At 30.7% G+C, this 13,489-nt stretch overlaps 1 protein-coding gene across 1 annotated transcript in view; it reads right to left on the bottom strand.

Moving 5' to 3' along the window:
- The window catches only part of LOC111143256 (adhesion G protein-coupled receptor L2), a 295,647-nt gene that overhangs the window by 171,224 nt on the left and 110,934 nt on the right, over window positions 1–13,489 (bottom strand). The window lies entirely within an intron of this gene.

Raw genomic sequence — 13,489 nt, 5'->3', positions numbered from 1 at the left:
GTGAAAGAGCTGTTAAGAAGGTTAATAAAATGGCCCTCAACAAAGCCAAAAGTATTCTTTCACAAAATAAAAGATTTCTCTCTAACCAGATTTTAGTAACTGACTTTTCTAAGTCTTGATTACCTTAGAAGAAATTTCACACGAAATACAAATAAACCAAAAACCTACATTTTATAGCCTTAAATCCACATAATAAAATTTTTCATTTTAGTCAGCAGTTGAAGAAACATGAGTATCATTTAAAACATATATAGGTACATACTCAAGAATATTTCTAGGAACATCTGTAAAGGAAGCATAATTACTATTTTTTCACAAATATAACATTTAAAACATGCATATAAACTTGAAGCAATTTTTTTCAACCACTGGTATTATTTAGACATAATGCATGCACCTCAAAGTACAGGCAAGAAAATGGACTCATTCTTTGTCCTTGCTCTCAAGCAAGCTAATGGCAAGAATGAATGACGTTTTGAACTTGCGTTTGATTTCTAGCTCTCTTTCTACCCCACATTCAATTACCAAATTCTACCCCATCATTACAAAAGTTTTCCCATCTATAGCCATTGTTTCACACCTGGACTGTCATCCACACCTTCTAAAGTTCTATTTCCTCCATTATTTCCCTGTTCTAGTTCACTGCTTACACCATCTTGAGAGTTAGCAATTAAATAATATAACACATCCTCAATCAAAAATATTAACAGCTTTTTATGGCCCAAATGTAAAGTCTAATTTTAGTGGAGTAGGCTCTTTATAATCAGGTCCCAAACTAACATCTCATTTTCATCTCCTTCCATTTTCTGTACAACTCATACCCTACATACACATTCTCCTGAAGGTACCATATTTCTTCGTTTTCCAGTGCCTTTACCTCTGACCTGTCCACCTCTCAAAAAGCCTGAACCTGCTAAAATCATCCTCTGCCTTCAAGTCTACCTCAATGGAGTCTCTTTTTTCCATACTTCTCATTTTGAATTAACCCCACCCTACATCCCGCAGACTTTACTCTTCATTTTGACATGTCCCTATAGTATGCCTTATATTATAATTATTTGTTGAAATATCTGTTTCTCTCACAAGATTATAAGTGCCTTTTATAAAGCAGTCCTTACACAGCACATTTTTCTAGGCAGGACCTTAATTAATGGCTGTTGTCTCAAAATGGATAAAATTAAAGCCCAGAAGTTGATGGATAACTAGATGAAATGCACTTATAGATAAAACTGTTCTTGTAAAGGATAAAATACAATCAATACTGTAAAACACAGACTTTAAGACCAATTCAAGCAAATGCATACTTTTGGTCTGGCAATTTTGGCGAACTCAGTAGTAGGAGTTCTCACATTTTTAAAACCACATGTGCTGCCATAATAACCTCTGTGGCACTGCAGGAAACCAAAAATAACATCTTGAAAGTAAAATCCAAAGCATTATAAATACTGTGAATTATTAAAGTAAATCCAAGCCCTCACCTGTCACTTATACACATGCAACATTATCAAGAATGACTGCTCTGAACTACAGAAGCATAAGGGACTTTAAGAGAATGTACCCACTTATGAAATATCAGACTTTTCAAAGGGTAATTTGGGTTTGACTTTTATTTTAATTGGACTCTTAAAAAATTTTTATATAGTAAGAAATCTCTAGTACTGTGCATCTTAATACTACTTAATTTAATCAATATTGGGAGTGAAAAGTAGGATAGTGGCAACAATTTAATCACTCTGGCTTGGTAAAACCCTCTGGCCTTGAGAAAAACTATAAATTGCACAACATAGAAGGTGACAAGGCCGCCAAAAATTAAGATTTACCTCATCAAATTTACCTTTATGATCTTAGAGGTAGCCTTATAAATGTCCCTATAAATGAAAAGTTGGCTTAAGGAGTTTTAATTAGACGAATATAGTCTTGAATACAATTCCAAAGATGGAAAATCTGCCTTTCACCTAAACAGCTAAATACACCAAATGCACTATATTCTGAAAGATAAAAATGAAATTCTACAATATTTAGAACTAAGAGCAATTTTCAATTTTTTTAAATTGGTCATATTTACATACATTAAACCAAAAACTGCTATTCTAGATTATTCAGTTCTTTATCTGTTGCATAAAATCAATAAAACTCAAAGTCCATATAAAGAAAGCTTACTACTAGAGATAGGGAGCTTTTAATTTGTACTGAATTATTCATTAAAATATTTTTCAACCTATTTACAAATTTTGCAATAATAAAAAAAAACGGACTTAAGTCCTACTTTTAAAGCAGTTTCTACACCACCATGACAGGTGATTTCAAAACATTTTAACCTGGATGTTAAACACTTCAATTTCAACAACTTTTGATTGTATGTTAAAAATTATGTAAAATATTAAAGTTTTAATGAGTACTCAGCATTAAGAAGTCAATTTAATAAGTAAGGAATTAATTTTCAAATAGATAAGCAGAGCTTTATAAATTCTGAATGGTATAGTTGTGAATTCTGTCCAAAAGCTAACCTTTATAAGCAGTGTTAATGAAAATCTTAACTATTTAGTCAAAATTATATATTGTTTCCTGGAATCCTTCCTAAGATTTTTAGTTTAACTTTCTAACTACTTGAATTATTCCTCCTTGTTATATTTAGTTCCTTATCTAAACACCTACCCTTATAGAGGGTTTCTTAGGTTCTAACAGGAGAAAATTAATAGATACTTAGGTCTTAGATATAATGCAAAAATTTTTAAGTTTAGAGAACAGACAGCCTAATTTTCAGCCAAAAATGAGATCAAGACAAAGCTGAATCCTTGGCCACTAACATAAACATATATTTGCCTTACTATATTTTGGTTGAAGCAAATAAAAATAAAAATAAAGTACGATGGCAGGCCAATCAAAGACATCAATTCCCACACAAATCCTTCTTTATAGACAAACATTTTTTTTCTTTTAAAATCATTTTTTTGGGGCAGCTGGGTGGCTCAGTGGGTTAAAGCCTCTGCCTTCGGCTCGGGTCTTGATCTCAGAGTCCTGGGATCGAGCCCCGCATCAGGCTTTCTGCTCAGCGGAGAGCCTGCTTCCTCCTCTCTCTCTCTCTGCCTGCCTCTCTGCCTACTTGTGATCTTTGTCTGTCAAATAAAGAAAGAAATAAAATCTTTAAAAAATAATAAAATAAAATCATTTTATTCATAACACAAATCAAAGAATGGCAAAATATATACATTCTTCAAACTGTCATTTAAGATGCTTCAGTAATAATTTTCATTATTTTCTTTGAGAAAAAAGTACATGGACTGAAGTTTTTATTTGGTAGGTTGAACAACAATAAGCAAGTATTAAAATATCACTCATATATCATGACAAAAGATGGATTATCAGAACAAAGATTAAAAGAATATTTTACAGGAGTTAAATAATGCCAAAAATGAAGGTATGTATGTGTGTATATACATATATCCACATACACATTCAGTCATATGGAAACAATCTGAAGACCAACACCACATGATTCCACATTAAATAAAAAACTTATACATTAATACTAATCACTAAATTTACACCTTGGTCTTTTTCAGAGGTAAAACAGCATGTTACTTGGGAAGTCAAATGCATAAAAATGTGATTTAATTTTTTTAAAAAAGAAATGAGACCCTCAGCCATCAATTCAGAAATGAATATCAAATTATTAAGGATGAAAACATTCTATCAGAGGAAATATCAAAAATATTATGAAGCAATACACAAAACACAAAGAAGTGTTAAACATAAAAACGTCAGAAAAGGGGCGCCTGGGTGGCTCAGTGGGTTAAAGCCTCTGCCTTCGGCTCAGGTCATGATCCCAGAGTCCTGGGATCGAGACCCACATCAGGCTCTCTGCTCAGCAGGGAGCCTGCTTTCTCCTCTCTCTCTGCCTGCCTCTCTGCTACTTGTGATCTCTGTCAAATAAATAAATAAAAATCCTAAAAAAAAAAAGTATTTAAAAAAAAAATCAGAAAATACCAATTTTACAAATACACAGGAGTTGGTGATTTATTCTTCATAAACAGACAAAATCAATTTTAATAAAGTAAGCTAAAAAATTAAGCCTATATTTTATTTTCAATTAAACGTTAACATTGTGGCGATTTAATTGTAACTTTCTTGGTAATGTTCTTGATTTTCCCAGATTTAATAGGCAATACAGAGAATGAGATTATTAGTGTATATAATGTTCAAATACTTAAAGCAATGGTTGTACTAAAGGCTATTCAATTTAGTATTGTTCTAAAGCGTTCTTATTCTAATTTCTTAAGAACACTCTTAAGCTATTAAAAATCAAATCTAAATTTTTTTTTTAAAAAGCCAACTCTGGAAAATGTGAATTCTGAGATACCTAAGATTTGTTCTTTAATTTTTTAATCATGTAATATTAGTGACTGAATAATAAATGCTTTGAAAAATATCTTTTCTCGTGTAATGAAACCAATTATAGGTTTCAGGCTGAAATGTCAAGGGAACTTTGCACTTAACATATCAGTAACACAATACAAGAATATTAGTAAAAAAACAACAGCAAAACAAATGGGAGATGTGAGAGAGTGACTACACTATTAAAATAGGCAAAGTATAAAAGTTATGTTTGACCATCAAGTTCATTATAATTTTATGTCACCATAATTTGACAAAATATTTTATAAGCACTAATCAACCCAAAATTCCAACGAAGAGGACAAAGAAAAGTGCTTTTAGAGTGTACTCTTAAATACCTTAACATATTGCAGCTATTATCTGAGTCCCATGTAGCAAAGATCTAAAACAAAGATTTTCCTGAATGTAATTCGAATAATTTCAAAGGTCCAGGTACTTATTTTTGCATCTGCCAACAGCTACTACAGGCCAGTAATTACTACTAAGAGATAACAAAGCATCCCTTATGATGCTCTGACAAGTAATAAAATACTGGGCTAAGCTATTTCCTTGAACCTTCAGGCCTCTGATATGAGTAATAACAACTACTTTTCTGCTTTGACTGGTATTTGGTCAAAACAAAAATGCATTTCACATCAGTATTCTGAATTAAAGAGCATTGAATATAAACTAATTTTTAAAGAACATTACATATAACATTATATATTACATAAAAATAAAAATTCAGTGAGTAAATGGCTTCCTTAGTTATGTCTCAAAAAGATTAAATTTATATTAAAATTGTATTTGTATTAAAGTAAGAAAACCAATCAAATATGAGACAAGATTATTCATGAATAGAAAGTATCAATATTTTTATTTTGAATTTCAGTTATATCCTTAGGTCTTGTGTTTATTCTATATATAGGTAATGTAATCATGTTTAAATTACTGGAGAAAAAGATATACTATCTTATAATTGATTCTTTTTAAAAATGAATAGAATTTTGATATTCTAAGATTTTAACATCTTCATTCTTCGGTGCAGCTTTGAATTAGCAATAACCTGTGAATGCCATAGAATCATATTACATAAAATGTACATAATAAAAAGTAGTCTTTTAAAGCTCTGTTAGATTTCAACTTGATGAAATCTATGCTTTTGAAAAATTTAAAAGCAAAAAGGAACTAATATTATTTATCTATTATTATAATTAAAATGAAAGAGTCTTTAAATTTTAAATTAATTCTGTTAATAAGGCAATATAAAATATATTTTTCCAGCAGTTATTAAAACATGGAGATTCATAGTTTTGAATTCCAGACTCTTCATATAGGTACACATCAATTTTGAATAAATATTATTTAGAGGTTTTTTTACATGTTTTATTAACTTCCATTTAAAATGTTAACCTGTTAAACTATTTGAATTGGTTCAAAGAGAATAAAACATAGCAAGTTTTTTAATAGAAACTTCCACTTTTATAAGATGTATATTAAAAAAGATTACTTCAAGTAAACATTCATAACATACACTACCCTAATCTCGAGAATTATTCCTCATATTTTATTCTACTCATAATACAGCTTATTTTTTTTAAAAAGCCAATCGGCTTAAACAGATGTAGAAACAATTTAATACATACACATTCACTCAACATATATACAAATGACCAGAGGATATTATATCATAATTAAAATTTATTATTATTCATTCAAGAATATTTGACTTTGTTAACTTACAAAGAATGTCAGTTATTTTAGATTGAAGAGCACTGCCAATTAACTTCCTTGTCATAACATCCCCAGTATAATTCCAATAACTTTTACAATAACTTAATTAACTTGTCAACAAAACAGTTTTTTGCAATGGATTCAAATTTCACTACTTTAAAAAACACTCAGTAGTTAACCTCCAAATTTAAGACAAAACAAGTAGAACTTACCCTAGCTGTGCCTTTCCAATAACCTCACAGAAGTTATGCACTCTGTGAGTTACTGTTCCTCACGTAACAATTTTCCTGGAATGAATTCTCTAGTAACCCTTACCTCTCTGTGAAGGGAGGTGTGATATTCGAGGGAAAAGGGTAATGAACTGTAATATCAGATTCTATTTTCCAGTGCTGATCATAGTTAGCATCAACAATGATAAGAAATCTTTTTTATCATATTATTTAAGACAATGAAGTTGGCAGTACAGGATGCCTATCAATAATTCTACCAAAAAGGAGCATTTGTATACTTTTGTAAAAACATACCATCATAATCCTATTGAAGTGTAATTGCTGTTGCTAATATTCTTACCCTGGTATGAAAATGCTCTGCATAAATGTAGCATAGACTTGTTAAGATAATACATGACCATGCTGAGAGGTTAATACTTATATAAAAGCCCATGCCAGTACCATAAATCTCTTTATTAGACAACAGTTTCCTTACTCAGAGGGTCATTCTGTGTAACAGTAACAATCTGATTTTTCACATTAGTGAAGCTTAGCTAATAAAACAGTAAATCTACGACAATGAATTTCATTAAGAAACAAGGCCTCTTAAAATACAAAATAAGTTATTTTGACTTGTCATATCATTCCCTGGTAAACTAAAGGAAAGAAAATGATCTATTATATCTCTTTTCAAGGATGCATTAAAGGATAAACTTTCTTTTTTTTTTTTCCAACAAGCAAATTCTGAAATAACATTTTTATACTAAAATGTAAAAATAAAAAACAAAAAGGTTCATTTTTAGTATAATTTAATATAACATCTTACCCTAAATTTCCTGGCACAATTACGCATATGATGTGACAAATTTTGCTAACTGAAAAGAACCAAATGCTCCTAAAAGCTTTTAACACCGATTACCAAAACACCTGATTGGAAAACTCTCAAATATTTCTGAGTATCTGGCTTATAATTTCTTAGAAATTTAGCCGACACAGTATTCATAAATATAATTCCATTTTTTAATTAAGTACTGCCTAGCTTACCTGCATTCATGTTTTTCCAAGTTACTCAGCAATTTTCTAAACAATTTAATATTAGATCTTTGCTGGTGGTTTCCCTGTTTTTAAGTGTCACTGCACTAAACAGTCTGTTATTGCAAGCAAGTCATTAATTCAAAGTGATCATTTTTGTTTTTAGAAAAGAGCATATGCAACTCATCTACTTTGATCTATTAATTAAATATAGAAGAATGTAATGTACTACTTATTGTTCAGTGATCACTTTATAATATTTCACATAATCTGGAAATTTTTCTAAAAAATCCGACCCCTCTTTTAACAATTATTCGATATTTAAACAAGACACAGTTCTAGTCATCCAGAGTGTTGGCTGATCATAAAAATAGCTAGCATCTCAAAATAAAACTGATTCATTATCATTACCTTTCAAGTTATTTTTACCGATTAAGGAAAGGTAAAAGGCACATTCGTAAGCTGTGAATATATGAAATGATAAATACTTGGACACGTAGTATATTGAATTTCACTATAATTTGGCTAATCCCAAATGCCTTATATTCCTTAGAACAATTTTTCTCAAACAAAATTTAAAAATACATTAAAAAATACAATTTTCAAAAATGCAATTCCAATTGATATTGCCTTGATTATTTTATCTCATATACAAGCTCCCTCTGCAGGTAATAACGAGGGTTAGCAAAAATATCTGAAACATGTAGGCAGTTGCCTGGTAAAGATGCAGGTCACTATTGTATGAAAATACTATTATCTAGAGTCTCCTCCTTACCAATTATCCGATTAAAATAACTGCTTTTGAAAATTTGTGGTTCAACATGATTATTCTTGTCCTTCAGCCTGGTTAAGAATGTGGCTTGAGCAGGTAGAATATACAAACTTTTCAAAGTCACCCAAGAGCCACTCTTACAAAGTGTATTTCAAGGAAAAGAAAACATTACCTTGCTTACACAGCACCAGCCTGAAATGACAGACCACCCAAAACAAAGCTGTTCAACCCGTTTATCTGATGCATCTTCTGATCCCAAAGTATACAATCAAAGGTGGTATTTTAGGATCGATTTACGGTGAAAGATAAAAGATGAATTTCAAATAAATGCAGTAACTACCATATTTTCTTATTTAAAAAAATTCTGAAATGTAAACCTGGAAGTATTTACTTTTGAACAATAAATTTTTCACTAATTCAATACGAAAAGAAAAACTTATTTGATTTACAAAATGCCCTTTACCCCTCCATCATATTTTTTTCAGAATCAGTTTTAGATTTGTGTTTGCACACTCTCCTCACCGTATTCCTTTCTCTGTGTATACACAGATACAAGGTGCATCTCTGACAAGGGTACAGGGGAATAAAAGGCCAAGTTAAGAAATTTTCAAGGTCTTGGGGGCAATGTGTTACTAGAAATTATTACTGGGCAATTTGATGTCCCCCTGATTTTTCCCTTCAAACATGTATGCACCACCTTATAGCATATAAGCAGTGACTAGAAATTTGAGGCATTCCATTTGACTCAGCTATAAATGAACTGACAGGCTTAGAAAGTGATTTTTTTTAAACTAAGATCTTTATTAAACACCTGTAAATCATAAAAGATTTGCTCACTTTCATGCTAAACATACAAAAATGTCATACAGAGATACCAGTTAAATTTTTCTATTTGAACAAAGAAAACAAGGTTAAGGGGAAAGGCAACTTGTAATAAGCAGCACTTGTAGTGAGTTTTTCACTTTAGAGAAAGATAAAATTTTGTTTCACTTATATTTTTAAATATTCAGGCTGCAGACCTAGTTTAAAACCAATGATAATATGAAAAGTGACTTCCAAGAAGGCTGTGAGTATCACAGCATTCCCAGCGAAAAAACAAAGGTGGGAGAGACATCTCTATTGCTCATCTATAGAGCTATCCAGAGGAAGCAACCAATATCCCAATACTATCTTTCTCATGATATTCACGGAACTTTGAAAGGACAGAAACAGTTAACCATCCTTAATAAAAATGAAATGTCTAGACCATCAAATTTTAGTATAATTTTTATCTGTTGATGTATGAAATGAAACATTTCAGAATTAGATCTACCTTTTTTTGAATGTAAGACAAGATACATAATGTGCTTCAATTCTTCATTTAATACATTAAAGCTTTGTCAAATTCTGTACAAATATGCATAATCACTGGGATACAGATGTATAAACTTACAACACCAAAATTAATGTTTCCCAAACTGTCTTGGACATTAACCATAGGAAGACGAGGAATTTTAAGAATTAAAATACCATAAGCATCACAAGATTAAGAACACAAAAATGAGTGGAGAAAATATTGTATAAAAACATGTGTTCTGTAAGTTCTAATCAATAACCACAGTAATAACCACTGAAAAAATGGTTGGCTTTTAAGGCAGAGGTATAAAATTTCTGTATGGAAAATGCCAGTGGAATAAAGAAATAATAATTCCAAATAGAAATAATTTGTCTCAAAGTACAGAAAAGGGAAATAATTTTCGACATGATTTTTTTATGTAAATTGTAGTTGAGAACAACTAAGTAAATATATCTACATAAAAGAGAAATATATCAACTAAAGACCTTTTCTAAAATTTTGTAATGATTCCCTCATTATATGAAGAACTGCTGTCACAGTATTCTATTTTAAGAATAAATGATTAAAATTAGAACTTACTTTATAAACAAACCAGAATTCTCTTTTGTTCTCTTTATCGACACTATTTACTGTACTCTACAAAAGAAAGCATTAGTCAAAAGCAAGGTCCCCGAGCCCACCCTTAGCAACCTAGAATCATTTTCTACAGTAATTGGGGTTAGATTATTTTATCATCTAAATACAAGGCAACAATCTGTTTCAGGCATGGGCTGATGTAAAGTACCTACATAATGTTGCAAAGCATGGGTAGTACAAGCATTTTGTGATCCAAAAGTAAATACCTTTGAGAACGAAACAGAGATTAACTAAGCCATATCATTTTCAAAATCAGTTTAAAAAGTCATTTCAATCGTAGATATTTTACATTTTAAACTTATATTTGCAAAAATTTTTAGTCAATTAAAGTCATAAATATTGATATATACAAAGGAACAAAATATAAATTCCATGCTTATGTATGTACATGTGTGTATATATTTATTTGATCAAGAAAGGAGCTAAAGAGTATTACTAATAATTGAAAGAGCAAAACTAACCCTTCTTCTTTTATGAGGAACTTCATGGTGCATTTTTCACTGCTATAATGGCTAAAGATTTTATTACTCATCTAGAAATAGATTTATCCAGTTTTGTTCTAACAAAATAAGTCTTTGAACTGATCTAGGTCTAAAGTTAACCATCTTTTCAACTTCTTTCATCTGTCATGGTCAAGAACTAATAGTTCATTTTTATCTCTTTCTTTTTTCTAGTATCAGATTTATTAAAACAACGACAACAACAACAACAAAAACCCACACATTTTTGAAGTTACTTAATGCATCTTGAACAAAATTAAGTCATTATTTAGGATGTTAACTTCTGCTTAACCTGCCTGCTTTTTAACATTTCTATTTTTATGAAGATATTGAATTTATCCTTACAAAACGTCTGCCAAAGTTTTTTTCTTTCTTAGCTTTAAGTAGGCTTCTTTTAAAGCAACTAATTTCAATACTGAAATTCAGAGATTAAGGTGTAATCCCTGTGTGTGAATTTTAATGTTTATAATGTACTCCTCACAGATTGGAAAAATCAATGACAAGACCAACAGGGGCCCGTTTTGCTCAGCATAGGTTTTCTTGTCAGGTAGTGATTAATGCTGTGCTCTGTAGAGGGAGACATTACATCCGGGCTAAAACAGACCTAAATTTTACCCTCAGGCAGAAATCTGATTTAAACATCTCTATTTAAAGTGACATTTGTCCTCCCTTTTCAACTGGTTTCCCCAGAAATTCCAGGAAGTTGACTTCATGACCTAAAAACAGCTGGGTGGCTGTGAGCAGCAGTTGTGGCCTGTTCTTGCACTTTGGTAAATCTGGGTGCCAGAATCAATCAAGGTGGTAATAAAACAGGTGCCCGGCTATCCGCTATGATGAATCCCATGTCACCTTATTGCTACAAGAATTTAAGACTTAAAATTCCTTATAACTCTAGAGTCAGTAGTAAAAATTTCTAAAATATGTTTCTGTTGTTGATAATAACCTAGCTATCTATACTGATGGGCTAGATCTCTTTTGATGCCTAAAATTACATCTGATATTTCACTACATTCATCTGAAATATCAGCAGATTACAAATACTATGAACCCAGAAAAGCAATTACAAAAAGCAAATCTCTAAAAAAATTAGAATATGCAAGTGGAAATGGCTTCTTGCATGAAATGTTAACAGCTTCCAAAAAATGGGAAACGAAAAGAAAAAAGTTGACATAGCAGAAGTCACCAAGTAAACAAGGTATATGCATATTAAAACAGGCACAATATCCTTATAGTGTGAAACATGGTAGCTTTTGATATTATTAAGTAATTTAGACATTGCTGGCAAGGTCCTACTAACCAAGGTAATCTAATTTCTGTTGCTTTTCAATGTAAATTGATTTTTTTTTTCTTTTAGCCATTCTGGTAATTGAACAAATTTATACAACTGTGATGGGATTTTACTTACCACCACACAATGCATAAAATTCTCTATGAAGACAAAGTATATTACTTCATAAAACTGCATTTTTGTTGTAATTAAATTGTATTTAAACTTGCTCTGTGCTTCAAAACAATCAATAGTGTTTTGCTGTAAGCTGCACTTTACTTCCAGGTATTAAGTGCTAGGTTCCTTCACTTGATCTACCTTTTTTAAAGATAATTTTTATTGGCAATACATGGGAGGTTATTTTTTTCTTAAGAGATAACTTTTTAAAAATCATTGCATAAGAATATATTAGAAAATATCTGCAAATTATTGCTTACATTTAGTCTATCAGATAAGTGATGTAAAAAGATTTTTAAGTATTTTTTGTTTGATTAAGACCTTTTATGACACAGTGATCCACTTAAAAAAATACCCACTTATGTCAAAACACCATTAAGAGATTTTCATTGTTTATAACATACATATAAGAAAATCTATAAAGTCAAAATGCCACACTGACATCCTGAATAAAATTTAGAAATTACAGACCTCCAGTTATATAGTTTCTCCTTTAAAAGTTATTCACACTTAGGTCAAGAAAAATGTCACCATTTCAGGATTCTAATTCCCTAATTCCAATCATTAACTATCTCTATATTAACCCATTTCTTAAGCGTTTTTCTTAAAGCATTAAAAAAAAATCACTACTTGACCAATCTTGAGTGGCAAAAAGATTTCAGAGAACAGTCTCAATTTTTCTGATAACATCAAGTCTAATTACAGTAATCGGGGTGATTAAATACTTTTCAACCTTTCAACCTTCAATCAAGAATTATTTGAAGAGATGAATATTTAGGTGGGGCTATAGACTAATTAGTGTTATGTAAGAGAGACGTTAACTAAGCTATGATTTTAATCTATCTTTAAAATAGAAATGTTTTAAACTTTCTTGAAAATAGTTACAAAACAGTTATCTATTTAGGTAATATGAACTGATATTTAAACAAATTACCTTAAGAACTGTTATGACCAAAACATAAATAGGATTTCAAGGCCTTTTCAGGACAAGGAGCTAAAGTTGTTATTTTTAACACTTGATCAAAACCATTAAATTTTTAGCTAAGTATTCTTGCAAATAATTTGATGAACATTTCTTCATAATCATGCACTTTATTTCTAGGATTTGTTAGTTTGAAAATAATTCCACCTTAATTTTACAGGAACCTTTTCCACAGAAAAGCAGAGAGATGTTAAATGTGTACCTCTCCAACACTCAAAATCAGATACAGAGGACATGAAGAGGCAAAGTGTACAGTCTTTGAGACTTTTCGTAAAAATAGCAATCCTGAATTCTTCAATCACTGAATTCTTCAAATTTCCAAGACTGTATTCCATTCCTAATCTAAATACAGTTAATCTGCACTCTTAAATATTAGCAATTGAGCAAGAGGTATGGATTCTTATTAAAACGAGAACAGATTTCTCTCAGGTAAGTATAGTGCGTATAAGGTATAGTGCATACCTAAATTG

This window comes from Enhydra lutris, unplaced genomic scaffold, assembly GCF_002288905.1.
Source record: "Enhydra lutris kenyoni isolate GAN:26980312 unplaced genomic scaffold, ASM228890v2 scaffoldscaffold9, whole genome shotgun sequence".
In the NCBI taxonomy this organism is placed as follows: Eukaryota; Metazoa; Chordata; class Mammalia; order Carnivora; family Mustelidae; genus Enhydra; species Enhydra lutris.
Note: the sequence above shows the minus strand (reverse complement) of the source record. Positions and strands in the feature narration are given on the sequence as shown.